Source organism: Spinacia oleracea, chromosome 2 (genome assembly GCF_020520425.1).
Source record: "Spinacia oleracea cultivar Varoflay chromosome 2, BTI_SOV_V1, whole genome shotgun sequence".
In the NCBI taxonomy this organism is placed as follows: Eukaryota; Viridiplantae; Streptophyta; class Magnoliopsida; order Caryophyllales; family Amaranthaceae; genus Spinacia; species Spinacia oleracea.
This window is the reverse complement of record NC_079488.1, coordinates 64,100,433-64,115,176: the sequence shown is the minus strand read 5'-3', so window position 1 is coordinate 64,115,176 and position 14,744 is coordinate 64,100,433.

Genomic DNA, 14,744 nt, shown 5'->3' with positions numbered 1-14,744 from the left:
CGACTGGTAAAAAGTTGACATGCTGGGAATTCTACGCATACACGTTTCAGGTGCATATTTTAAATAACTCTTTTTGTGCGTCTTATTCTTAAAATCTTATACTTATATCTTTCTGACCACAACAAGTATTTTGTGTTATAGACGCGACAACATCTTGATTCTCTAACCTCGAGAGGCGGTCGTCTACTCCGACAATTTGTTGTCGATAACTGTGTCAAAATGCAAGCCAATAATTTGAGGTGGATAGCAATCAACCAAGATAAGATATGTGATGATTTATACAAGGATTTAGAGGATTCTTTAAATGTTGGAGAGCATAACTGAGATTCTAATTTTTCGTTGAGATATGTTAGTTGTAACAAAATAATTTTAACTTTAATTCATAATTTCGCACGCATCGCGTGCATATAAGATTAGGATTTGATAGAGTTGCGTATGTTCTTTATATTGTGCTAATATGTTTTTTTTTTTAACTTTTCAACCATGCATTTGTGATGAAATCTTCCAATAGGTATTAAACCATTGGTTAAAAATACCGTATGGAGAAAAATATAGAGATAGTCATTCTACGATAATAAATATTGATCTATTAATGTTGGTTTACATGCATTATAAACTTCACGCACGCATCGTGTGCATAAAATACTAGTGAAAAGGTACACAGGAATAGTTCTTGATTCAAGAAAATGAAGATATGCTAAATATTGACGCTACACGTATATACACTGGAAAAGGATCAAGCAAGATCTCTTTGTAGTTAACCATTGGCAAGGACGAGCTACTCTGCATCGTGTTTTGAAATGGCAACATGGATTGAAGACCATGAGTTTTTGCGTGGGAAATCAAATATTAATTTCTATGTTCTAAGATATAGATGGAAAGTCTTCCACATATCCATGAACTGCTTGGATAAGAAAAATCCAAACAAATAATCACTAGGAACCTATGCGGTTGAAGTAAAGTACTTATTGGCTAAGAAGCAATGAAATAGAGTTATTTACGTTAAAGAGTTCTTCACTGAACTTGGGTGGATCACATGTCTGCTAACTTGATGGTTCTTCATTGCAAAATGCGTAGAACCACTATTGAAGCTAAAAAGACTAGATCACAAAATAAACATACTCAAAAGATCTTATCATCCTATCTCAAAAAGCATTCGATGAAAAAGATATTAAGATTGACAAAGCATATATATAACTAAACCTATGCAACAAGTGAGAAGCAACACTCACATTCTGGCACTGGAAGTCAAACATAGTTTTGAATTCCATTAGTTGTTTTAAAGATGGGTTAGAAGCCCATGGTTGTAAAATATTGGGGTTGAACATTTATCATATATGAAATGTATTTTCATATTCCATTTAATCTTGGTTTAGTATATTAAATTACGAGTCCTTTCAATTTGACAATATATCCAACATAGACTGTCAGGACCAGTCTTGTGACTAAGAAATGTCTACCAAGTGAACTGGAATGTCAAAAGTTGAAAATGGTCCCTGGTCAGAAGTTTTCTATAAAGGTGGACGCATAGAAAACACTAGATGACTACTAGTTCTGTTTCTTGAACTATGTGGACATGGCAATGTCGCAATCATTTGCATTGATACTTACTTGATAAAATTAGTATCGGACAGACCTATGAAACTTTACTGTAAGAGATAAAAATCTGTCATAAGTAAATTTCATTATATTATTAGACACTAATCCTCAATACCTGAGTGATTTGAGATTACTTGTTTGAAAACTGGTTACTTTAACGTTGTCAAGTGTCGCACGGTAAAAGGAGACTATAACGACAACGCTCAGGTAATCACCTATCAAACAATGTCTAACCTCAAGATCACAGATTGGAATTGTCCTCCCATAAACCGGGATGAGAGGCCGAAAGTTGTACAAGGCCACTCGGGGAGCTAGAAACTGTAAAATGCAAGGTCGTGCTCAGATGAATTATAGGCTATAATTATCTGTTTATTTGATCTGTTGAACTTTGACATCGAGAAATACCTTTGGACATAATAAGGATGACTACTCTTACCTTATGTTCATGAGCAGACATCAAGCGACAAAGGAATTAGGAAATGCACACTTGTCCATAAGGACAAGTGGGAGACTGTAGGAAATAATTCCCCTGGTCCAAGTTTGCATTTAATTCTAAATCTAATAAATGCGGTTAAATACTAATCAACAAGTTAATAATTCGGTGAGATCGATCAAGTGATATGAATGCCTGGCTGGAGGCCGTTTCAGTTCAAGTGGAATTAATAATATTAATCCACATCTTACTCTTGACTGAACCCGTAGGGTCACACAAATAGTGCGTAAACGGCTCAAGTATTTAAGTGAATATAATATTCATTAAGTACTCTATTTATGGTCTTTCGGAAATGATGGATCTTGGTTCCAGTGGGAGCTAAAATCATCATAAGGCAAAGAAAGGATATTACCAAAAACGGAAATATGTTTCATAACGAAAATATAAATATTGTCTAAGACGAAGATATTACCGTAAACGGAAATATGGTTCGTATCGGAAAATATTATCGGAAACAGAAATATTGCCGGAATCGGAAATATTGCCAGAAACGGAAATATTACCGGAATCGGAAATATTGTCAAAATCGGAAAATATTGTCGGAATCGGAAATTTTATCGAAAATGTAAATATTGTTCGAATCAGAAATAAATTCCGGAATCGGAAAACTAATCGGGAGGAGCAACAGGGCAGCAAGCGAGCCAACCCATCACTCGACGTGCAAGACCCGCGAGCTCGACAAGCCAGCACCAGGCACAAGGCCCAGCGCCAACACTGAGTACGAAGCCCAGCGCCAACGCTAGGCCCAACTCCTAGCGTAGGCAGCAAGGAAACACCGATGGGCCAGCGACCGAGCAAGGCCTGCAGCACGCGCCAAGGCAGTGTGGCCTGCAAGGCTGTGTGGGCCGCAAGCAAGAATTGCGCGCCAAGGCCTAAAACCCACACGCATAACTTAGCCGCCAAGTTACTTGGGCCATAAGTTGTTCGTTTTCCTAATCCTACAATAATTAGACTTCTAGGTGTTTGATTATTCCTAGAGTTCTAATAAATATAATTAACTAGAATCCTAATAGGTTTAGTTATTTGATTCCTAGTAGGATTATACTTCTCTATTTCCACCCTATAAATATGTGGTTCATGATCACAATTTATGAGACACACAATACATTAAATTCAAGGGAGAGTTTAATATTTTCCTATCACCTTTGTGAGTTTCCCGAGTGCACAAAACCTTAGAGAATATTCTAGTTGGTTGAATCTAAGACGGATCCGGACGTACTGTGGACTTTTTACGGAGGGGCGACATTTAGAGTCCTTTACTTGTTCTTATTCGGTTCGATAGCAGCTGGGAAGGCACGCATCACATAATATGTATACTAAATTATGTTAATTGATTATGTGGAAATTAATTTGGATTCCTGGCTTTATGGTTTTTCCGCATAAATATATTGTTCATAACCTAACATTGAAAGTGTACCCTACACATGTTGTGGCTTACAATGAGCATACCCTCTTTATGTGGTTACTGAAATAGTGCAATGAGGCACAAATAGAATTGGCTCATAAAATGTTAGACCTTACGTACAATAGCATAAATCATTCCTTGCACGCGAATAAATCATACATGCATAAAACATACTTGGACAACATGTTTGCCATTTAAATCAATAAACATATAACCAATCATAACATGCTTGTTCACATACTCAAACATGAATCCGAAATAATCCAAGTAACATGAATCACAACATATAAATATAACATGTATTTGCATGAATTAAGTTGGGTCGCTCTAGACTTGTACGTACCTTGAATATCTAAGTAAAGGGGTCACTTTGTGATTCAATCCACTAAATTAGAACTATCCCCCTATCATAAAATAAATAGAACTTAATTATTATCCATGTTCATTAAATTTCCAGCAACTGTATATAGTTTTAAATCACTTGAATTAATTAGAAATTAATCGTTAATAATAAAAATAATAATTCTAATTAATCGTTTAAAACCCTATCATGGAAATTAATTAATTTCATGCATAAAACCTTTAAAAACCGGCGTTTTAAAACTTAAAACAAATCTGAACATTATTATTGATTACCATAATTAAAATTGACATCTAATTATGCTAATCAATTAACCATATGAGTTTAATTTAAAACCCCAATCATAGTTAAAATTCATAAAAATACATGCTTTATTAATTAAAACCAAATCTGAAGATTAAGTCTCCAATCCATACTTTAAATTATCCAACAATCATCCATCAAAATCATAACTTTAATCATCAATAAATAATAATCCCACAAGAATTAATTTAAATAACGATTTAAAATAGAGGAGAGATTAGAAGGAACGAAAACACACCGGTCGACCAACAATAAAGGGGCACGACAAGGATGATGGAGGGGAAGGTGCACGGTCGTGCATGGAGGAAGAAGTGCAGCGGCACGGGTTGCTGTCGTGGCTCACAACCAAGGGAGAGGAGAGAAAAAGAGAAAAATTGTTGCAGGATTTTAAAACGGCCATAACTACTATCTATAACTCGAAATAAAACAATTCTTGAATCAAAATTCAATAAATTTTCGAGATCAACAACTTTGAAGAAGGAGCTTTTATCTGAAAACGAACGCATGTTAGAGAAATAAGTCCAAACAGAATTTCGACGAAAAAGAGAGATTTAGGATTAGAGTTTTGCTTTTGTATTTAATGAATATTAGTGAGGGATTTTGAGGGTGATTACCTATATTTATAGGGTTAGGAAATTTCAAGATGGGCTAGGCTTTAGGATCCCCTTTCGGGCTTCATTAAACATAAGATGAGCTTGCTTAATTTTTTTTGGACTTGAACTTGGAATTGGATTGGGCTAGATTAATTTTATATAGTTTTACTTTTGAAACCCAATTTAAATTTCCCAACTTAAATAAAATCATTTTCTCTCCAATTAAAAATACTAAAATATCTTTAATTAATAAAATACATTTAAATAAATATTTAAATGCAACTTTAATTTATAAAATCTATATAAATGTTTTATAAATATAATTATATATATATATATATATATGAATATATATATATATATATATATATATATATATATATATATATATATATATATATATATATATATATATATATATATATATATATATATATATATATATAATTACTTAAAAATACCAGGTATTACATTGATGTTGATATTGCTGCTGACATTGCTTATAAACAGTTGGTGGATATCCAAACTTCTCTCCGGAATAACCCTAGATGTTTACAATTAATCAACGAGGAGAAAGTGGCTAGGGTTCATTACACTAATTCTCAAGAGGCTAGATCGAGCTTTCTTAAACAAAAATCTAAGTGAGCTTAGTTTCAAATGGGGGATGCTAATTCCTCTTGTTTTCATGCTTGCATTAAAAAGAGAAAAATCAACAATAATGCGTATCAAATTCAGAACTCACGGGGGTGTTGGATAAATGATCTTAATGAAGTGGTGGTTGCTCTTGAAGAATATTATGTCGGTTTATTGGGGGGTGGAGATGTAGAACATGAAGAGTATTAGTAGTGACATTGTTAATGTAGGACTTGTTTTTATGACAACAACATCAACTTGATATGTGTGCTCCTTTTATAGTCGAGGATGTCAAAAATGCTTTATGGGAAATAAATGAATTGAAGTCTCCGGGTCCGGACGGGTATACAAGTATGTTCTTTAAGGAATCTTGGGATTGTGTTGTCAAACATATCATTGAGGTTGTTCTACTGATTTTTACTTCTGGTAAAATGTTGAAACAAATAAATACTACAATTCTTACCCTGATTCCAAAAGTTGAGAATCCTGAAATAGTGACTCAATTCAGACCTAGTGTTTGTTGTAATATTGTGTACAAGATAATTTCCAAAATGTTATGTAAACGACTGAAAATTGTTCTCCCGTATTTGATGGATGAGGTAAAGGGTGCTTTTGTAGCTCGCAGATCAATCATGCACAATATTTTGGTGTATCGGGATATTCCGAAACAGTATAATTATAAGGGTAAGCCAGCCAGGTGCACTATCAAGGTTGACCTTGAAGGAAATAATGCCCTTGGTCCAAGTATGCATTCAATGTTAAGTCTAATAAATGCGGTTCAGTATTAATTAACAAGTTAATAATTCGGTAAGATCAAGTGAGCTGAATGCCTGACTAGAGGCCGCTTCAGTTCAATTGGAATTAATTATATTAATCCACAGCTTACTCTTGACTGAACCCGTAGGGTCACACAAATAGTACGTAAACGGATCAAGTATTTAATGGCATTAAATACTCCATCTATGGATATTCGGAATCGACGGATCTTGGTTTCAGTGGGAGCTGAGATCGTCACAGGCAAGAAATGAATACTCCGGAAACGATGATATTGCCGGAAACGGAAATATGGATCGTATCGGAAATATAAATATTATCCAAGTCGTAGATGTTGCCGGAAACGGAAACATGGTACGTATCGGAAAATATTATCGGAAATGGAAATATTGCCGGAATCGAAAATATTGCCGGAAACGGAAATATTGTCAGAATCGGAAATATTATCGGAATCGGAAAATAATTCCGGAAACGGAAATATTAAATATTTGTTCGAAACGGAAATTGATTCCGGAATCGGAAATATTAAATATTGTTCGTATCGGAAATGAATTCCGTAACCGGGAATTTAATCGGAAGCGTATCGTACGAATAAACATCGGACGAGCTTGCTAGACGCAAGGCCTAGCACGAAGCTAGGCCCAACGCCTAGCAAAGCACGCGCGCAACCAAAGCAAGCAAAGCCCAAACGCGAGAGCAAGGCCAGCAGGCGCGCGCCCCTCGTGGGCTGCGAGCACTTGCTGGGCCTGGGCTCAGCGCGCGCGCGCACGCATAGGCGCCCCTCGTGGGCTGCTGCGCCTGCGTGTGTGTTTGTGCTTGCGTACGAAACCTTGATCGGTTAGGATTCGTATAAGATTGATTTCCTAAGTCTACTAGATAAATTAAGTGATTGAATTTTAGATTAATTCAGATTCACTAAATCGTTTCCTAGTAGGATTCTAATATCCGATACTCATGCCCTATAAATAGGTGATCAATGCTCACAATTTATATCGAGTATTCAAGTATTCAAAGTGATTTTTGAGAGCAAAAATTCAGTCTTACAATTGCCTATATGTGCCGAAAATTCTAAGTACCTTAAGGGCGATCCTAGTTGGTCAAGCTTAAGGCGGATCCGGACGTGCTGTGGACTATCTACGGAGGGACGACACTTGGACTCCTAAAGACTTGTTCTTGTTCGGTTCGGGCGCAGCTAGGGAAGGCACGCAACAAAGTGTATGCATCTAAACTATGCTAAATGATTATGTGTAAATAATATGCTTTCCTGGCTTTATGGTTTTTCCGCATGATTTATGAATTGTCATATGTATCATAACCTAACAGTGGTATCAGAGCCTCTTATTATTTTCATAATCTAAATTGCATGAACATGGTTAAATATTACAAATTTGCAAGAATTAAAAGGGGTGATTAATTTTCGTAATTGTTAATTAATTGCAAATTGCGTTTATTTAATTATACGTACGTAGTTTTTCGGCAGTTTCTTCGTTACTCATCCAAATCGAGTGATTTTTGTGTCAATTCCGCATGTAAAAGCCATTCTAAAATTTTGACAAAAAAGTTTTTTTCGGCCGAACCCAGAATTCTCAAATTCGAAGCCTAACTATGACTTTTCGGAGGTTTTAGTTTTTCGAATGCAAAATTTCGTAAATTTAAGATGTTAAATTAAATATTTGCGATTCTTGTTGATAAATCTTGAATTTTTGATTGACCTACTGTATATGTTTAACAAGTTTGAATGCCTAGCCTTGTTAATTATGCAATCTAATTTGTAATTATGATTAATTTGTTGAAAATTGGAATAATTTAGAATTAATTTGATTTTCATAATTAGTTATAATTTAATTAGATACCTATGATTAAAAACCACCATAAAAATTGTAAATTTTATGTTAAATTTTAAATTTTTATGACCTAGACTTGAATCCATGTTAATCGGAAATCAATTGAATAATAAATTTTCGATTTTTCGCCCTAAAATTATGAAATTAATATTATTTATTAATTTGTCATTAATTTTGAATATAAATTTTAAAATTTTATGCGATTCGCTCATATAACTTGCACGCACAAAGCAATGGACGCTACGTGTTACCCTTAAGGGGTGTTGTATAGTGCGGGCATGTGACGACGAGCAAGGGAGCTCGTCGCCCATGCGGTACGAATGCAATGAGTAAGGCCATGGTGCACGAGCACAAGGCAGCAGCCCTGCCTTGTGTCGTGGGCTGTGTGCGATGGGCGAATGGGCGAGGGCGATAGCAAGGCACGAGCAGTCGCGTGTGGGCAGCAAGCGAGTTGCACCACAGCGCGCACTGCCTCGCGCAAGCGTGCGGAGCCTCGCGCGCAGCGAGCGCAAGCTCGCGTGCCACGAGTGCTACGCCCCAGCATCGATCGCTCGCGCGCAGCGAGCGCTATTGTGCGTGCGACAAGCGCTGCGCCCAGCGATGGCGTGCAGCGTGCTTGTTGCGACGTGCGACGAGCGCTGCGCCCAGCGATGGCAAGCAGCTTGCTTGTTGCGACGTGCAACGAGCGCTGCGCCCAGCGATGGGCTGCGGCAGCATGCTCGTGCGTCGAGCGCTGGCGCGCGCAGCGAGCACCAGCTCGCGTGATGCCTTGCGATGGTGAGCAGCAGCGATGCGACGCAGCGCATGGGCTGCGCGCACATGGCCAGCGATGGCTGTGTGCGTGTGGCCCATGGGCGTGCGATGCGTGGGATTGTTGCGTTGCGATTAGATCGTTTTGAAATTTTTAATTTGAAATTTTCAGTTTACGTAATTTTAATTAATTTTAAAATTGATAATTTAAATTATTTTCTTGGATTTTAATTTTGAATATTGTAATTATAATAAATTTTATTTATTCTAATTATTTTACTAAAATTAAAATCATGAATTAATTTAAATACGACTGAAATTAAATAAAACTTTTGGATTCAATTATAAATTTATATGAGCTCTAAATTTTAATTAAATTTGTATGTTTCCGGTTATACTAGAAATACATTTTTATGTTTAAAATTAGTAAAGCATATGAATTTATTGGTTTAAGAGGGAGCCCCTTTTAGTCATAAACTCTTGATTAGGTCTGCAAATCCTTAAGGTTAAAACAACTTGATTAGAATTAATAAGGACTGAATAATTTGTAGATTATTGGTGCCCTTGATTAATTGCTGCAAATGTTTATGTGATGCATAATGTGTTTTACTAACCAGCTATGTGGGCCATTCATGATAATGAATGGGTGAATGGTATATATTGTATATGTACTGTTTTGCAGGTTATGAAGTGACTAGTATGGCCCAAATAGGATAGAAAATATGGTCTGCGTACCATTAATTTGAATGTAATTGGTCTAAAGTACCAAAGTTGTTTTTCAATTCAAATATGGTCTGCGTACCATCAAATAGTTGTAATTAGTTTTAATTATAGCTTATTCTATTTGAAGAAAATGGTGCCTCCCACGGAGATTTTCAAGACAGACTTTGAAGTTAAAGCTTCAAGATGAAGTCGGGCCATACTAGATCACATTTATCTTATGCATGTTTTAAGTTATTTATTTCTTTTAAATATGTCTTAAAATGCATGAGATCAAAAGCTTGATTATGTTGCATGATTAAGGATTTTAGTTCACTTAAAATCTAACCAACATAGTAAGAGCCTTAAGTTCCAAACTTAAAAATTGAGTTAAAAGGTGCCATGCCAAAATATACACTTGCTTGGATATCCTTTACATCAATCTAGTAATAGTTTTCGCTCAGCGAGGTGTTACTTATTGGTCCTAAAGGGGCAAGGTACACAAATAATTGTGAGTACATGTTAGTTTTGGTGAAACTCAACGATATAAGTAAGGAGTCCTTTTATGTCGTGGCAAAATCGATAGGTTTACCTAATAAGTTCTTAGACGTACCTATCAACCAAGAATAGTTTCTAGACTATTAGCAAAAGGCTTTTGCTTACCTAAGATGTTTTAGGATTAAGTCGACAAACTGTGCTTAGTTCTTCAATGATTTTAGGATCTTGGAATCATTTTATTCACACCTGCCGGAACACATAACTTGAATAAAATGCTTAATGAACATTGAATTATGCATGTATGCTAGAATTTAAGTTTATTAAGAGAAACTGTGAATGGTTATTTATTTGTTTATTCTTTTCAATTGTAGTTTTAAATATGGCAAACAACAATTCATTCAACATTCGATCAATTCTCGAAAAGGAGAAGTTGAACGGGAAAAACTTCCTTGACTGGCAAAGGAACTTGCAAATAGTTCTTATGCAGGAAGAAAAGGAGTATGTCCTAGAAGAGGCGATGCCGGAAGCCGCAGGCGACGAGGTCACTCAGGCAGCCCTCAATCGTTGGATTGATGCCAACAAGGATGTGAAATGTCTAATGCTCGCCACCATGAGTGCAGATCTGCAGAAAACGTTCATCAACTCAGATGCTTTCACAATCATCAGTGAGTTGAAGAACATGTTCCAAGATCTGGCTCGAGTCGAAATATTCGAGACTCATAGGCAAATTCTTGAGACCAAGCTTAAGAAAGGCGAGCCCGTAAGTCCACATGTTCTCAAAATGATTGGACTCATTGAGAATATGAGTCGGCTGGATCAGCAATTTTCTCAGGAAATGGCTATAGACACCATCCTCCATATTCTTCATAGCGGGTATGATCAGTTCAAACTGAACTACAGTATGAATAGTCTGGACAAAACGCTCAATGAGCTTCACGGTATGCTGAAGACCGCTGAAAAGACGCTCAAAAGTGATAAGCAGGATGTGCTTATGGTGCGTGGGGGCAAGTTCAAGAAATCTGGAAAGAAGAGGAATGCTAAGAAAGGTGGCAACAAGGCCAGCCCAACTAAGCAAACTGGCGCCAAATCTGTAAAGAGGAAGGTTAGTCAACCCACTTCTGAATCCGAATGCTTCTACTGCAAGAAGAAGGGGCATTGGAAGAGAGATTGCTTGAAGCTAAAGGAAGATCAGAAGAACGGAACAGTCGTTCCATCTTCAGGTATTTTCGTTATAGACTGTATACTTGCTAATTCAACTTCTTGGGTATTAGATACAGGTTGTGGCTCACACTTATGTTCCAATCCACAGGGACTAAGAAGAAGTAGAAAGTTAAGCAAGGGTGAAGTCGACCTACGAGTGGGAAATGGAGCACGGATTGCTGCATTAGCTGTAGGAACTTATTATTTGTCGTTGCCCTCCGGGCTAGTTTTGGAACTGGAAGAATGTTTCCATGTTCCAAGTCTTACTAAAAACATCATTTCAGTTTCTTGCTTAGATGCTAAGGGATTTTCCTTTTTAATAAAAGACAATAGTTGTTCGTTTTATTTTAAAGAGATGTTTTATGGATCTGCTAGATTAGTCAATGGACTTTATTTATTAGATCACGACAAACAAGTATATAACATAAATACCAAAAAGGCCAAAAAGGATGATTCAGATCTCACCTATCTGTGGCATTGTCGATTAGGCCATATAAACTTGAAACTCTTAGAAAGACTTCAAAAGGAAGGAATTCTAGAACCATTTGACTTAGAGGATTATGGTAAATGCGAATCATGTTTACTTGGCAAAATGACAAAGCAACCTTTCTCTAAAGTTGGAGAAAGAGCAAATGAACTATTGGGTTTAATCCATACAGATGTATGTGGACCAATGAGTACAAATGCTAGAGGTGGTTTCAGCTACTTTATCACTTTCACTGATGACTTCAGTAGATATGGTTATGTCTACCTAATGAAGCATAAGTCTGAATCCTTTGACAAATTCAAGGAATTTCAGAGTGAAGTAGAGAATCAATTAGGCAAGAAGATTAAGGCAATGCGGTCTGATAGAGGCGGTGAATATCTGAGCTATGAATTTGATGACCATCTGAAAGAATGTGGAATTCTATCAGAATTGACTCCTCCTGGAACACCACAATGGAACGGTGTGTCGGAACGGAGGAACAGAACCTTGCTAGACATGGTCAGGTCAATGATGGGTCAGGCTAAACTTCCATTAGAATTTTGGGGACATGCACTAAATACAGCTGCACTCACTATAAATAGAGCTCCGTCTAAAGCTGTCGAAAAGGCTCCATATGAATTATGGTTTGGAAAGCCTCCAAATGTGTCTTTTCTTAAGATTTGGGGATGTGAAGTATACGTCAAACGTTTAATTTCAGACAAACTTCATCCAAAATCTGACAAATGTATCCTTGTGGGCTATCCAAAGGAAACAAAGGGGTATTACTTCTACAATACATCTGAGAACAAGGTGTTTGTTGCTCGAGATGGTGTCTTTTTGGAGAAAGATCACATTTCCAAAATGACAAGTGGGAGAAAAGTAGACCTCGAAGAAATTCGAGTCGAACAACAAACTCTAGAAAATGCTCAAGATGACATTCAGGATGAAACTCAGAGATCTTTAGAAGAATTTGGTGAGAATCATGGTCAATCTAGAAATGTTACCCCGCGTAGGTCGCAAAGATATAGATCTCAACCGGAAAGGTACTTAGGTATTTTGACGAACGAGAGCTATGACGTTCTATTACTTGAAAGTGATGAACCTGCGACTTACAAACAAGCTATGACGAGCCCTAGCTCCAAGCAATGGCAAGAAGCCATGCAATCTGAATTAGACTCCATGTCTGAAAACCAAGTATGGGATTTGGTCGATTTGCCAGATGGCTACCAAGCCATTGGAAGCAAATGGGTTTTCAAACTGAAGAAAGACAAGGATGGGAAACTTGAAGTTTTCAAAGCTAGATTGGTTGCAAAAGGTTACAGGCAAGTCCACGGTGTGGATTACGATGAAACCTTTTCACCTGTTGCAATGCTAAAGTCTATTCGGATAATGTTAGCAATCGCTGCATATTACGATTACGAAATATGGCAGATGGATGTCAAAACTGCTTTCTTAAACGGCATTTTAACAGAAACTGTGTTTATGACACAGCCTGAAGGTTTTGAGGATCCAAAGAATGCTATTGAAGCAGGCATCCAGGAGCTGGAATATACGTTTTGATGAAGCAGTAAGTGACTTTGGTTTCATCAAGAACGCAGACGAATCTTGTGTATACAAGAAGGTCAGTGGGAGCAAAATTGCTTTCCTAGTATTATATGTCGACGACATATTACTTATCGGAAATGACATTCCTATGTTGAACGCTGTTAAGATTTGGCTTGGGAAATGTTTTTCGATGAAAGATCTAGGAGAAGCACAGTACATATTGGGCATCAAGATTTACAGAGATAGATCTAAAAAGATGATTGGACTTAGTCAAAACACTTATATCAATAAGGTGCTTGATAGGTTCAAGATGGCGGATTCCAAGCGAGGCTACCTACCCATGTCTCATGGAATAACTCTAAGCAAGACTCAGTGCAAAAAAACACTTGATGAGCGTAGACGAATGAATGGGATTCCATATGCATCATTGATTGGTTCAATAATGTATGCTATGATATGTACACGCCCGGATGTTGCGTACGCACTCAGTGCTACGAGCAGATACCAGTCAGACCTAGGAGAGGCGCATTGGACTGCTGCCAAGAATATTCTGAAGTACCTGAAAAGGCACAAAGATGACTTCCTGATCTATGGTGGAGATGATGAATTAATTGTTAAAGGCTATACGGACGCAAGTTTCCAAACCGACAAAGATGATTTCAGATCACAGTCTGGGTTTGTCTTCTGCCTCAACGGGGGTGCAGTAAGCTGAAAAAGTGCTAAGCAAAGCACCATTGCGGATTCTACAACTGAAGCGGAGTACATTGCTGCACATGAAGCAGCAAAGGAAGCTATATGGCTAAGGAAGTTCATAGGTGAACTTGGTGTAGTCCCCTCCATTAAAGGACCAATAGCCCTGTATTATGATAATAACGGAGCTATTGCACAGGCAAATGAGCCTAGACACCACCAGAGAGTCGAGCATGTACTTCGTAGATTTCACCTTCTACGAGAGTTCGTTGAAAGAAAAGTAGTCGAGATAAACAAGATTGGAACTGATGACAACATATCGGATCCATTGACTAAACCTCTGCCGCAGGCGAAGCACAAATCGCACACTGCAGCTATGGGAATCAAGCATATTGGAGAATGGCTTTGATATCCCTGTTTAATGTTTTAAAGTTTTAGATTTTAAATCTTTGTAAAACATTATTGGTTAATCATTCACAATAAATGAAAAGAATTCATTTTTTCCATTTAATTTGTGGTTTATTAAATGATGAGTCCCTTCAATTTGACGATGTATTCAAGATAGACTGTCAGGACCAGTCCTGTGACTAAGAAATGTCTATCAAGTGAACTTGAATGTCAAAGGTTGAAAATGGTCCCTAGTCGGAGTTTTCTATAAAATTGGACGCATAGAAAACGTTAGACGACTAGAATGCAAGATGACTAGTAGTTCTGTTTCTTGAACTATGTGGACATGGCAATGTCATAATCATTTGCATAGATACTTACTTTGGGAAGACTAGAATCAGACAAGACCTATGAAACTTTACTGTAAGAGATGAAAATCTGTCATAAGTAAATTTCATTAAAATTATTAGACACTAAATCCTCAATACCTGAGTGATTTGAGAT